Here is a 12,569-nt window from a genome sequence, read left to right on the forward strand (position 1 = left end):
AGTTCTCTTGTTATTTCCACCACACCTGCGGTGACTTCCTCTGGTAAATTGATCAAAGTCTCAATTGAGCCTCTTGAAGTCATCCAGGGTTGGAATCAACTTCTTCCAAACTCCTGCTAATGTTGGTATTTGACCTCCTCCCATGAATCATGAATGTTCTTAATGGCACCTAGAATAGTGAATTATCTCAGAAGGTTTTAATTTCTTTTGTCCTGATTCATCAGAGGAATCACCATCTGTGGAAGCTACAGCCTTGCAAAATGTATTTTTAAATAGTAAGAATTGAAAGTCAAAACTACTCCTCGATTCCTGGGCTGCAACATGGATGTTAACAGACATGGCAACATTCCTCTCCTTGTACATCTCCATTAGAGCTCTTGGGTGACCTGATGCTCAATAAGCAGTTGTATTTTGACAATTTTTTTTTTTTTTTTTCTGAGCAGTGGGTTTAAAATATTCGGTAAATCATGATATAAACAGATGTATTGACACCCAGCATTTGTTGTTCCATTTGTAAAGCACAGGCAGAGTAGATTTAGCATAAGTTTAAGTGCTCTATGATTTTTGAACGGTACATGAGAACTGGCTTCAACTTCAAGTCACCAGCTACCCTAGCCCCAGACAAGAGAGTCAACTTGTCCTTTGAAGCTCTGAAGCCAGGCATTGACTTCTCCTTTCTAGCAATGAAAATCTTAGATGGCTTTTTCTTCCAATAGAAGGCTCTTCATCTCCATGAACAATCTGTTGCTTAGTGAGTGACCTTCATATCAATGATCTTAGCAAGATCTGGAGTGCTTGCTGCCTCATCTTGCACTTCGATTTTACGGAGATAGCTTCTTTCCTTAAACCTCATGAACCACTCTCTACCAGGTTCCAACTTCTCTTCTGCAGCTTCCTCACCTCTCTCAGTCTTAATAGAACCAAAGAGTTAGGGCTTTGCTGTGGATTAGGCTTTGGTTTAAGGGAATGTTGTGGTTGGTTTGATTTTCTATCCATACCACGCAAACTTTCTCCATATCAGCAATAAGTCTGTTTAACTTTCTTATCATTCGTGTGTTCACTGCAGTAGTACTTTTAACTTTTTTGAAGAACTTTTTATTTGCATTCACAGCCTGCCTGTTTGGCACAAGAGGGCTAGGTTTCAGCCTCTCTTGGCTTTCAACATACCTTCCTCACTAAGCTTCATCATTTCTGGCTTTTGATAAAAGTTGGGAGACATACCACTTTTTCTTTCACTTGAATACTTAGAGGCCATTGTAGGGTTATTAATTGGTCTAATTTCAATATTGTTGTGTCTTAGGGAATAGCGAGACTTAAGGAGAGAGAGAGAGAGAGAGAGAGAGAGAGAGAGAGAGAGAGAGAGAGAGAGAAAGAGAGAGATGGTAACAGCCTCAGTGGAGCGGTCAGAACACACACAACATTAATTGATTAATTCATTGTCTTATATGGGTGTGGTTTCTCCTGCCCAAAAATAATTACAGTAGTAACACCAAAGATCACTGATTACAGATGAGCATAACAGATATAATAACAAGGAAAGAGGTTGAAATATTGCAAACACTACCAAAATGTGACACAGAGACAGGAAGTGAGCACCTATAGACTTGCTCAATGCCATGTTGCCGTAAACCTTCAGTTTGTAAAAAATGCAATCTCTGCAAAGCACAATAAAGCGAAGTGTAATAAAATCAGCTATGCCTGTATAAAAAGTGCCTGGCATATGGGAGATGGCCCATGCGTGGTACTTATTATTATTGGTAGTTATCATGTGCTGACCCCAGGAATACATAGATAGATTAACCCAGAGGAACTCTAGGGAAACTTACATGAAGTCTTATGTCTCTTTCCTCCAGATATCATGGGAACAGACATGTCTTGGAGAGATGCACACTGGGATCTGTCCAGGGTCAGAAACTCCTGGAGCCAGCCCAGCCAGAGGTACTGCTCAAGGACTTGCTCTCCAAAGCTTCCAGTCATGAAAGTGCTCGGCCCAAGGTGAGTGCCAGGGTGATTGTGCCCCAGGGAATGCTGGGCTTCTTTCTCTACCTTGTTCAGCCCAAGCCATTTAAGGCAACTGTGGGTTCACAGCACTACCTCTAACTCTTCCCACCCCATGGAGACCTGGGCATGCATGAAAAGCTAGGAGGACAGCACAGAATTTGGCCACTGGCCCCTACGGCCATGGGTGGTGACTGGTGACTGAAGAAAGAGATGAAGGCTTGTCAGGGAGGTGCTTGAACCCTATTTGGAAGCCCACAGACCCGAGATCGGAGGCAGTGGAGGCACTGCTGCCTCCTGGGCTCTAAATGAGCAAATGTTTGGGAACGAGGGTGCCAGAACAAAGCTGCCTGCGCTCCTGTCCCGGTCCCTTCTCAGCTCAAGTCACACATGTGCTAAGAGGCTTTTGGCTCCAAGTGGCTGGTAGACATTGGCTGACAGATTTGGGATCTGATAAGAGGCTGTTGATTTCATTCGTTTGTGCAATGTCGGAGATAAATTTTAACAGTTAAAATGGGGAAGAAAAAAAAGCCCTAGAACTTTGCCAGCATCACAACTCTGCCTGTTTCTTCTAACGGATTTCTTGAAACTGTCAACTGCCTGAGCTGGAGGAGCCTATTTATAAGGAGTGTTGTCATGTGTCTTCGGGGGAGCCAGGACCATCCAAGGGGTTGGCTGGCCCTTCACAATGTGACGCTGCTCCCATGGGCTCCCTCTTTCCTCCTGCATAGCCCTGGGGTGCAGGGCTCCCTCTGGAAGGCAACAGCTTCCAGTGACTCAAAGGCCTGCAGGGTCATGTGATCCCAGCATCACGGGTCTACCCACAGAACCAGCAATTTTATCAGTAGTATTAATTATCCTCTGCAAAAAGAGACTCTGACAAGAACGTTCCCTTTCTCAAAGAACTCTGATGAGAAATTTAAAAATACATTTGACCTTGGAGGACTCGTTGTGTTGGAAGCCACGGAGACCTGCATCATGCAACCCAAAAGAAGGATTGCAGCTGTGATGTGTGGGACGGGCACAAGTGGCCTCTACAACCAATTTACCCTGTGTCTTGACTTCTCTGAGAGTTGCATTGGGTTCAACAGTGATCCCATTTCCTCCCAAAGGGCCACTGGGAGATCAGGCAGTATCAAGTTTATATCCAAAAAGCTCTATACAGTTTCAAGGTGTTTCCAAAGCACCTCCCCTGATCCTCATACCCTCCAGGGTGATAGTCACTACAGGGTATTTGCATTTGCTCTGAGATGAAGATATGACCATAGAGTTGTACCCAGAAGGCCTCATGACTCTGGACATCCAGCTCTTTCCACCACACTCCAACATTCTCAAAGGGAGAAGTGGTCCAGGTTTCCTTCTGAGAGTGAATATCACTTCCAGCACAAGCTGCAGCCTGCATCCCAGCCAACCCTGCTGATGCCTCCAAGGATGTGAGAGTTGCCCACATCGTGGGAACCCTTTGCTGGTCTGCAAAATATCCCAGAGCTTGTTCCTTTGAACCGTGTGTGTGGAGAGCTTTGACTTAAATGTGCCATGCATAGAATGAACCCCTGCAGGGGTGTGTCACCCCTTGGCTTCTCAGGAAGACCACCTGCTTTTTTGACACTGTCCCTGGAATGACCAACTGTGGCCTTTGTACAAACTGTTCAGGCTTGAGAAGTGCACATCCTCATTTACAAGGGCCATGTGGCAAGTCTTGAAATTGGATCCACAAAGTGTGGTTTCTACAAGAACTAAAGCTCCCAAAGCAGTTTGGAGAAGAGAGGGACATAGGCTAGCATGGATTTTGGCATGGATTCTTTTCCTTTGCTCTTAGGATGTGTGTGATCTCAAAGAGTTTGCCAGCAGGCTATGGGAACTCCATCCTAACACACTCAGCCTCTGCCTCAGGTGGCAGGGGCCCTGGCTAGGGTTTGGCTGTAATATTCAGGACTGACCAAGCATCCTGCACACTGGTGAAGGGAGGGCGGGACCTCTGGAGACCATGCCTCTCCTACAGCAAGCCCCAGGTGGGAGGGATGTGCCAGTGCCTTCTCACCCCCACATGCCTGGGTGCTGCCCTTCATCTTGCTGTTTCCTATCACACCTGCTCTCAGGAACAGGTGCAACACAGTCCCACTAGGTGCGTAGCTACTCACACTGTGCCACGGACGCTCCCAGGAACACCAGCCCCATAAAGCCTGGGAGGAGAGGGCTGGAATTTTAGGCAACCTTGAGCTAGGGAGGGCTCCTTTGAACTGGGGGATTCTTAATGTCTTTGGAGTCTTATTCTTCTCAAAAGTCCCTCTGGAGCAGCCTGGTCTTGGGGATTGGCCAGAGGGAAAAGTTTATGGCAGCACTTCCATCAAAAGACACCACAGCATCACATCAACCAATGACCACCTGTAATGATTTCACTTTTATCAGTATACACATGATTAAAAACTTTAGAAACTGGACAACTCTTCTGTTCTACTAACCAAACGCTCAATACCATGAGTCATGTGAGAGGACTCTTGCCCATGTTAAGTTATGTGGTCTTTTTCTTTTGGCTGGAGATGGTATACTTCATGGATAGTGCCTGAGAAGCTGGAGCTCCCGAAGCCCCTCCCCTTCCTCCAGGAGTCTGGAATGGAAACTGACTTTGGGAAGCCTGAGTGGGGCAATGACTCCCCAGTATCTGCGGGTTCACTCTTCCTCTTGGTGGAGCTAGTGGTCCTGGGGTCTTACTCCTTGGAGGCCATGTGGACCATAAGGTCCACCACCCTGTTGCTGCTGCCAAATTCATTCCAGGAAAGGAGCCTGACAAAGTGGCCATTGAAGGTAATGCCAGTCCTGGCATTGAAGGTAGAAGAGCGCGGGTGCCACTCTTAAAGTCAGAGGAGACAACTTGGTCCTCAGTGTAGCTGAGGATGCCCTTGAGGGGGCCCTCTGATACCTGCTTCACCATCTTCTCATGTCATCACATTTTGCAGCTTTCTGCAGATGGCAGTTGAAAGCCATGACCAACATGGCTCTTATGGGTGAGAACACAGAAGGCCATACCTGTGAGTCTCTCATCTGGCTCAGTGATGACCTTGCCCATAGCCTCAGCCACACCAGTAGACGCAGGGATGATGTTCTGTAGCAGTCATGCCAAAGTTTCTCCAACAGTCTTCTGGGTGGCAGTAGTGGCATGGACTGTAGTCATAGATGACCTTGGTGAAGGGTGCCAAACTTTGATGATGCAGGAGGCATTGCTGACAATCTCCAGAAGAGAAATCATACTTCTCATGGTTCACACCCATCACAAACATGGAATCTGCACAAGAACACGAGGGGCATGGATGATGACAGTTTTGGCTACTTCAAGTGAGCCCCAGTCTTTTCCATGGTGCTAAAGACACCAGTGGGCTCTGCACCATATTCAGCACCAGAGTTGCCTCATTTGATGTTGGCGAGATCTTGCTCCTGGAGGATGGAGATGAGCTTCCCATTGATTACAAGCTTCCTGTTCTCTTTCCTTGACTGTGCCATTGGATTTGCCATGAAATATACTGGAACATGTAGACCATGGAGTTGAGGCCAATGAAGAGATCGTTGATGATGACAATGTCCTTTTTGCCAGAGTTAAAAGCTGCCCTGGTGACCAGGTATCAAATATGGCCAAATCCATTGACTCAGACTTTCACCATTGTATCCTGGATGAGGCTGACACTGCATGAGTAGATGGGGCTGTTTGTCGAACGGAGAGGAGAAGAGAGTCATAGCTTTTCTCTTTTAAAAACAAACTTCATTTTCTGAGCAGTTCTAGGTTCACAGAAAAATTGAGCAGAGTACAGACATATCCCAGGTACCTTTGTCCCTACACGTGCACAACTTCCCTCATCATCAACATCCCCCACCAACTTCCCTCATCATCAACATCCCCCACCAACTTCCCTCATCATCAACATCCCCCACCAGAGTGGTGTGTTTGTTTCAATTAATGAACCAACATTGACACATCTCTATCCTCCAGAGTCTGTGGTTTACCTTAGGGTTCACTCTCTGCATTGGGCATTTTATGGGTTTTGACAAATGCATTTTGACATGTATCCATCATTATAATATCGGAGTAGTCTCACTGCCCTACAAATCCTCTGTAACCTACTAATTCATCCCTTCCTCCCGCTTCCCCCTTGGCAACCACTGATCTTCTTCATAGTTTCACCTTTTCATACCCTCTTCATAGTTTTACCTTTTCCAGAATGTCATACAGTTGGAATCGTACAGTAAGCAGTTTTTTCAGATTGATTTCTTTCACTCAGTAATATGCATTTAAGGTTCCCCCATGCCTTTTCATGGCTTTGCAGCTCAATTCTCTTTGGTGCTAAGTAATATACCATTGTCTGCATGTACCTCAGTTTATCCCCTCACCTACTGAAGGATCTCTTGATTGTTTCCAAGTTTTAGCAAATATTAATAAAGTGGCTCTAAACATCCACGTGGAGGTTTTTATGTGGAAAAGGTTTTCAACTCCTTTCATAAATAAGGGGTGTGGCTGCTGGAAGTTAACGCAACTTTTACTTTGCCTTGATGGCTCTCAACCCAGGCTGCCTATTGCAAACATCTGGTGAGCATTTAACAAATCCCTGTGCCCACCCGCACCCAGGCCACTTAAACCAGATGCGGTGAGGGTGGGGCTTGAACAAAGTGTTAACCAACCCATTGGGAGGTCCTCAAGTGCAGCCGGTGTTGAGCATCACCAATTCAGAGGCTGACACCAGATTCCCGAGTTTCTGCAGATTTCTACTCAGCTTCTCTACCAAGAGACATTCAGACTTTGAGAGCAGTAAGAAAATGGTTAAATGACCAAGTATTTGTTATGTTTTATAAAACATTTCTTTTTAAAAATTTATATATGTGTGTGCCTGGGTAATTTTTGTATTTTTAGTACAGATGAGGTTTCACCGTGTTGTCCAGGCTGACCTCGAACTCCTGACCTTAGGTAATCCATCCACCTCGGCCTCCCAAAGTGCTGGGATTACAGGGGTTTGCCACCATGCCCGGCCATCCCTGTCACCATTACACAGCATTATCCACAGCTCAGTGTCTGCAGGGCCAGGGTATGGCCTCTCTCCATGTTCCTGTGAACAGCCTTCACTGGGATCATCCCGGGCCATGGAGCTTGAATGTGCTGTCCGGCTAGCCCCTCCACTAGGGCAGCAAGGAGAAAGAAGCTTATTTATTTATTTAAAGTTAAAGCAACAGCAACTCAACTAAATAGCAAGGGAACAAATCCAGACAGTCCCCCACTTATGATGTTTCTATTTATAATTTTTCAACTTTATGATGATATGAAAGTGACATGCATTCAGTAGAAACCATACTTCCATACCCATACAACCATTCTGTTTTTCACTTTCAGTACAGTATTCAATAAATTACATGAGATATTCAACACATTATTATAAAATAGGCTTTATGTTAGATGATTTTGCCCGATCACAGGCTAATGAAAGTTCGGAGCACACTTAAGGTAGGCCAGGCTAAGCTATGATGCCGGGTAAATTAGGTGCATTAAATACACTTTTTAATTTTAATATTTATTTATTTAGAGACAGGGTCTCTCTCTGTCACCCCGGCTGGAGTGCAGTGGCTCCATCTTGGCTCACTGCAACTTCCACCTCCCGGGCTCAAGTGATCCTCCTACCTCAGCCTCCTGAGTAGCTGGGACCACAGGCATGCTCCACTATGCCCAGCTAATTTTTGTATTTTTAGTAGAGTTGGGATTTCGCTATGTTGCCTAGGCTGGTCTTGAACTCCTGAGCTCAAGTGATCTGCCTGCCTCAGCCTCCCAAGGTGCTGGGATTACAGGCATGAGCCACACTGCCTGGCCTAAAAATACTTTTGACTTATGGTCTTATCAACCAACAGTGAGTTTATTGGGACATAACCCCATCGTAAGTCAAGGGACATCTGTAAATCAGTTAAAAACTGGACACAGGATCGGAATAGACATTTCTCAAGAGAAGACATACAAATGCCCAATAGGTGTATGAGAAAATGCTCATCATTAATCATCATGGAAATGAAAATTAAAACCACAATAAGATAGCACCTCACACTTGCCAGGATGGCTAAGGATGTGGAGAAAAGCGAACCCTTGCATATTTGTTGGAGATGTAAGTTAGTGCAGCCATTGTGTAAAACAATATAGAGGTTCTGCAAAAAATTAAAAATAGAACTCCCGTATGATCCAGCAATCCCACTACTGGGGATATATCCAAAGGAAATGAAATGAGTATGTGGAAGAGATATCCGCACTCCCATGTCATTGAACATTTTTCACAGTAGCCAAGATGGGAGTATCCATCAATGGATGAATGGATAAAGAAAATATGATGTATATACACAATGTAATACTGTTCAGCCTCTAAAAAGAAGGAAATCCTGTCCTTTGCAACATGGATGAACCTAGAGGACATTAGGTAAGTGAAATAAGCCAGGCACTGAAAACCAAACACAGCATGATCCCAGTTACATGGGGAATCTAAACAAAAGTCAAACTCATAGAAACAAAGAATAGGATGGTGGTTGCCAGGGGTCAGGGGGTTGGGGGACTTGGGGAGATGTTGATTAAAAGATTAAAATTTTCATTTAGACAGGAGGAAGAAGTTCAAGACATCTATTGTACAACATGGTGACTATAGTTAATATATGGTATACTTGAAAATTGCTAAGAGTGTATTTTAAGTGTTCTCATCACAAAAATGTATGTGAGGTAATGCACAAGTTAATTAGCTTGGATCAGCCATTCTACGTGTCAAAATGTCAAAACTTGCTGTACACACAAATATATACAATTTTGTCAATTTAAAAAGTTATTGATTTTATTTTATCTAGACAAAAACAAGAGATATAAGAGAACAAACTAACACCAGCAGCCACTGTGACTATTTGAGCCCACCCATGGGGGGATGGTTACTTTACATGTATTGTATCTTATCTGGCTCTCTCTCTCCAACCCTGCAGGGCAGGTGGCATCTCCTCTCAACCATGAGGGAACAGAAGCTCAGCCAGCACGTTGAGGCACCGGAATTCAAAAGCCCAGTATCCTCCCAGGACTCCATCAAAGCAGATGTGCAGAGGGCAGGAAGGGCCTGAACAGAACCAGCGCCCTGGGGGAGGCCCACGGAACCTTCAGGAAAATAAGACAGGCACAGGAAAGAGATGTTCAGCGTCTGAAGACAAAGCTACAATGAAAGCCACCATTGTGGGTTTGGGAATGTAAAGAACTTCAAACCAGATAAATGAAGACTGCAGAAGAAAGAGGAAGAAATGGAAGTTGTTCTCTGACAGGACAACATGAATTTGGCAAGGGGTGGATTAGGCCGAGTGCTATCCGCGGTGATGAAACGCAGCAGCCGGTGGTCATGAAATATTTATGAATGGGGAGAGGATGCTGCATTCTGCAGTGCAGCACAGGGGAAAGCGAAGTTTCCAGAATACTGTAATAGCAAAACCCTCCATTCATTATCGGAAGCAAGCTGTAATGCCAGTTCCTATGGCAACAGGGTCCCCAATGGATTTTGTGCTTTTTTTTTTTTTTTTAAGCTGCTCCCATTTACTATGGTACATTGCATTTGTTTTCTACCGGAGGTTTTGTGCTTGTCCTCTGCAAATGAATTCATCCTGTCCTCACAGTGGCTGGTGTGGAGACCGACAGGCTGGGGCCTGGGGAAAGTTAAAGATTATGCAACTTTGAGCTAAATGTTCTGTAAGGACATTGATGACCACTACGAGCACTTTCACTTCTGAGGGGAAAAGAAGGGGAGGGCAGGAAAGAGGTGGGGAAGGGAATAACTAGGGTGCATGGCTAATTAGAGGGCATCTATCCCAGCCCCTACAGGCATGATCTTTGCAATCCAGGTTTGCACCAGGGAAGAGTCCTTGAACCCAGCCGGGCTCTCCAACAACGTGCCTGCTGCAGCTGCAGTGGAAGCTGATACTTGCACAGAAAACTCAGACACAGAGTCCTTTGGGGTAGGGGTGTTGGAGAGAACAGTGGCTTGGTTCCCAGGGGAGCAGGCTGCCCCTCCCAGAGAAGCGCTGCAGGCTTCCTCCACCTGTATGCCCAATCTCTCTGCACCACGCCCCCATTACTTATCACTTCCCCCTCAGTGTGAAGTGGGAGTTTAATTTGGTGGTCCTTTGAATGCGGGTCTTCCAGGGGAGATGTTTGTGTGATCGCCTGGCCATGGACTGCTGTTCACAGAGACATTCTGTCCCAGGCCACAGGAGCGCCTCAGAGACCCTCTGGGGCGTGGGTGAAGCGGTCAACAGCGGCTTCCTCCATCTTGCCCCGGACAGCTTGATGACAGAGCAGTCCGCCACTCACTCAGGAAGAGGCTGCCTCCAGGGGCAATATTGTACGTGTCCCTCTCAGGGCTGCAGCTGTGACTTGGGAGGTGTCCTGTCTCTTTGGTGGCCTCATGAGGGCTGTGTGAGTCCTGATAAATGGCATAGGATGAGGAGTCCCCTTAATGGGGGCCAGTACAGGTCTCCTGTCCATGGGGCTATTCCAGGCTGAAAATAGATTCTACCGCTGCAGAATGACTATGCTGACTATGCTGGCTCTACTGTGCTTTCTAAGTCACCAAAGGGCCTCACAAGCATGTGTGAGCAGAACTGGGAGGATGCCAGAAGAGGGATGAAATAAAAATTGTGTATGCATATCTTTCTTTTTGTGGAATTCAACCTGGAGCCATAGGAACGCGACTTACCACTCATGGGAAAGGCTTGCCCAGAACCAAGAAGGAGCTGCAGGGACGTTTCTCCCAAGTCATCCGTTCTCCCCGTTTCCACTTCATCCTTAGGACGGACCTTCAGGCCCCCAGGCTGCCTACTGACCTCCCTGGCATGGGTGGGAACCGGGAACTCATTGGTAAGCAGGAGGATTCAGGACTATCAACTGAACCCCACCTCCTCTGTGGCACGCACCGTGCTGTGACTTTGGGGTCATCATCTCTCATCACCTCTGCACAGGAAGATTATCTCCCCCACTTTGTAATGAGGAAACAGAGGCTCCAGGAGGTAAGTCACTGCCCAGGCCACACTACTCCTCAGAGGCAGAGCTGAGATCAGAACCCACTTCTGTCTGACCCCAAAACCTGTGCCAAACGCCTTGCTTGATGGCCTCTTGCAGGGAAGGGCAGTGTCCCATTGCAGCCAGGCCCTAGCCCAATACCAGGCTCTGCAGGCTCCACATCACTTTCCCAAGGCCCAAAGAGGGTACACCACAAAATGCTGAGGGTGTAGGAAGAAGATATCAGAAATTCTAGTTACGGTTTCCTCTTATCCTAGTAAAATACCAACTTTTATGTCTGCATTGTGATGCATTTATTAGCTCAGTAGCACATTTATAGAATTTATAAATCAATAAACCTTCACATTGTAGAATACATGCTCCAGTTTATTTTACTGATATTGGAAGTGAGCAAAAAGACCAGAGTCTCATGTTTAAGAGAGTGACCAGGGTCCACCCCAGGGCTCCTCGGGGGCCAGAAAGGACGGCTTGCCGAGGGCGGCCTCCATCTTCACTTGCAGCATTGTTGGTTCCCTGGGATCCTTCCAGGCCTGCTCGACTCTGATCTCAGTCCCCTGTGCATTTCTGTAGAAAGCTCGCTTTTTACTAGACCTGAGAGTGCAGGAAAGTCCTGTACCCTTGGGAGGCTGGCTGTGTTCTCTGCTGCTGTTTACTCTCTATGGGGGCTCTCCAGTGGTCCAGTGGGCATTACAGGAGCACAGAGAGAACCGGGGGAATGGAGAAGAGGGAGTGAAGGGCACACACACTTAGACCCCACCGGACACCTACAGAAGGCCTGAGGGGACAGCCCTTTCTGAAGTGATGCCTTCCTCTGTTGGGAAGCCAGGAGCCTCCCCTGGTGGGATCCATGAAGCCCTGGGGGTGGGGCAGGGTATGGAGACGGGCACAGAGCCCCTTCTGTTTCCTTCTCAGGCCAGAATCATAACTGTCCATGCATTCCTTAAAAGCAGAGAGGGACCCTCTCCTTCCCCGTCCATCAACAGTCTTCAGTGTCTAATTACATGCATGGAGCTTCAGTTCCCTTCTCTGTAAAATGGGGCTAATACTAATAAGACCTCTTTAGGGCGGTGTGGGAAGTCAGTGAAACTCCAACATCTCCAAAACCACCCAGCAGATCATAGGATCTTGACGTAAGCACCGTGTTTGGCATACAGTAGGCGCTCATCAGTGCTGGTTCCTTTCACTCTCTGCCACTTGCTGGCTATGTGTGACTTAACGTCCCAATGCCTCAGTTTCCTCATTTTGAAATGAAAGATAATGGCTATCCTCAACTTCAGACGAGATCAGGCACGTTCAGGGTGGTATGGCCATAGGCCCCAACTTCAAAACAACAGGCACATCCACTCAGTTCAGGTAGCACCCGCCAACTGACGAGATCAGGCACGTTCAGGGTGGTATGGCCATAGGCCCCAACTTCAAAACAACAGGCACATCCACTCAATTCAGGTAGCACCCACCAACTGGGCCATGGGCTTCAGAGGCAGGAAGAGCGTGGTGTGAGCCCACGGCTGCGGCTCCT

At 46.7% G+C, this 12,569-nt stretch overlaps 1 pseudogene; it reads right to left on the reverse strand.

Moving 5' to 3' along the window:
• Positions 1-2,604: 2,604 nt before the first annotated feature.
• LOC108537033 (glyceraldehyde-3-phosphate dehydrogenase-like) lies at positions 2,605-6,783 on the reverse strand (annotated as a pseudogene).
• Between the last annotated feature and the right edge of the window lie 5,786 nt (positions 6,784-12,569).

Source organism: Rhinopithecus bieti, unplaced genomic scaffold (genome assembly GCF_001698545.2).
Source record: "Rhinopithecus bieti isolate Rb0 unplaced genomic scaffold, ASM169854v2 scaffold_14232, whole genome shotgun sequence".
Taxonomy (NCBI): Eukaryota; Metazoa; Chordata; class Mammalia; order Primates; family Cercopithecidae; genus Rhinopithecus; species Rhinopithecus bieti.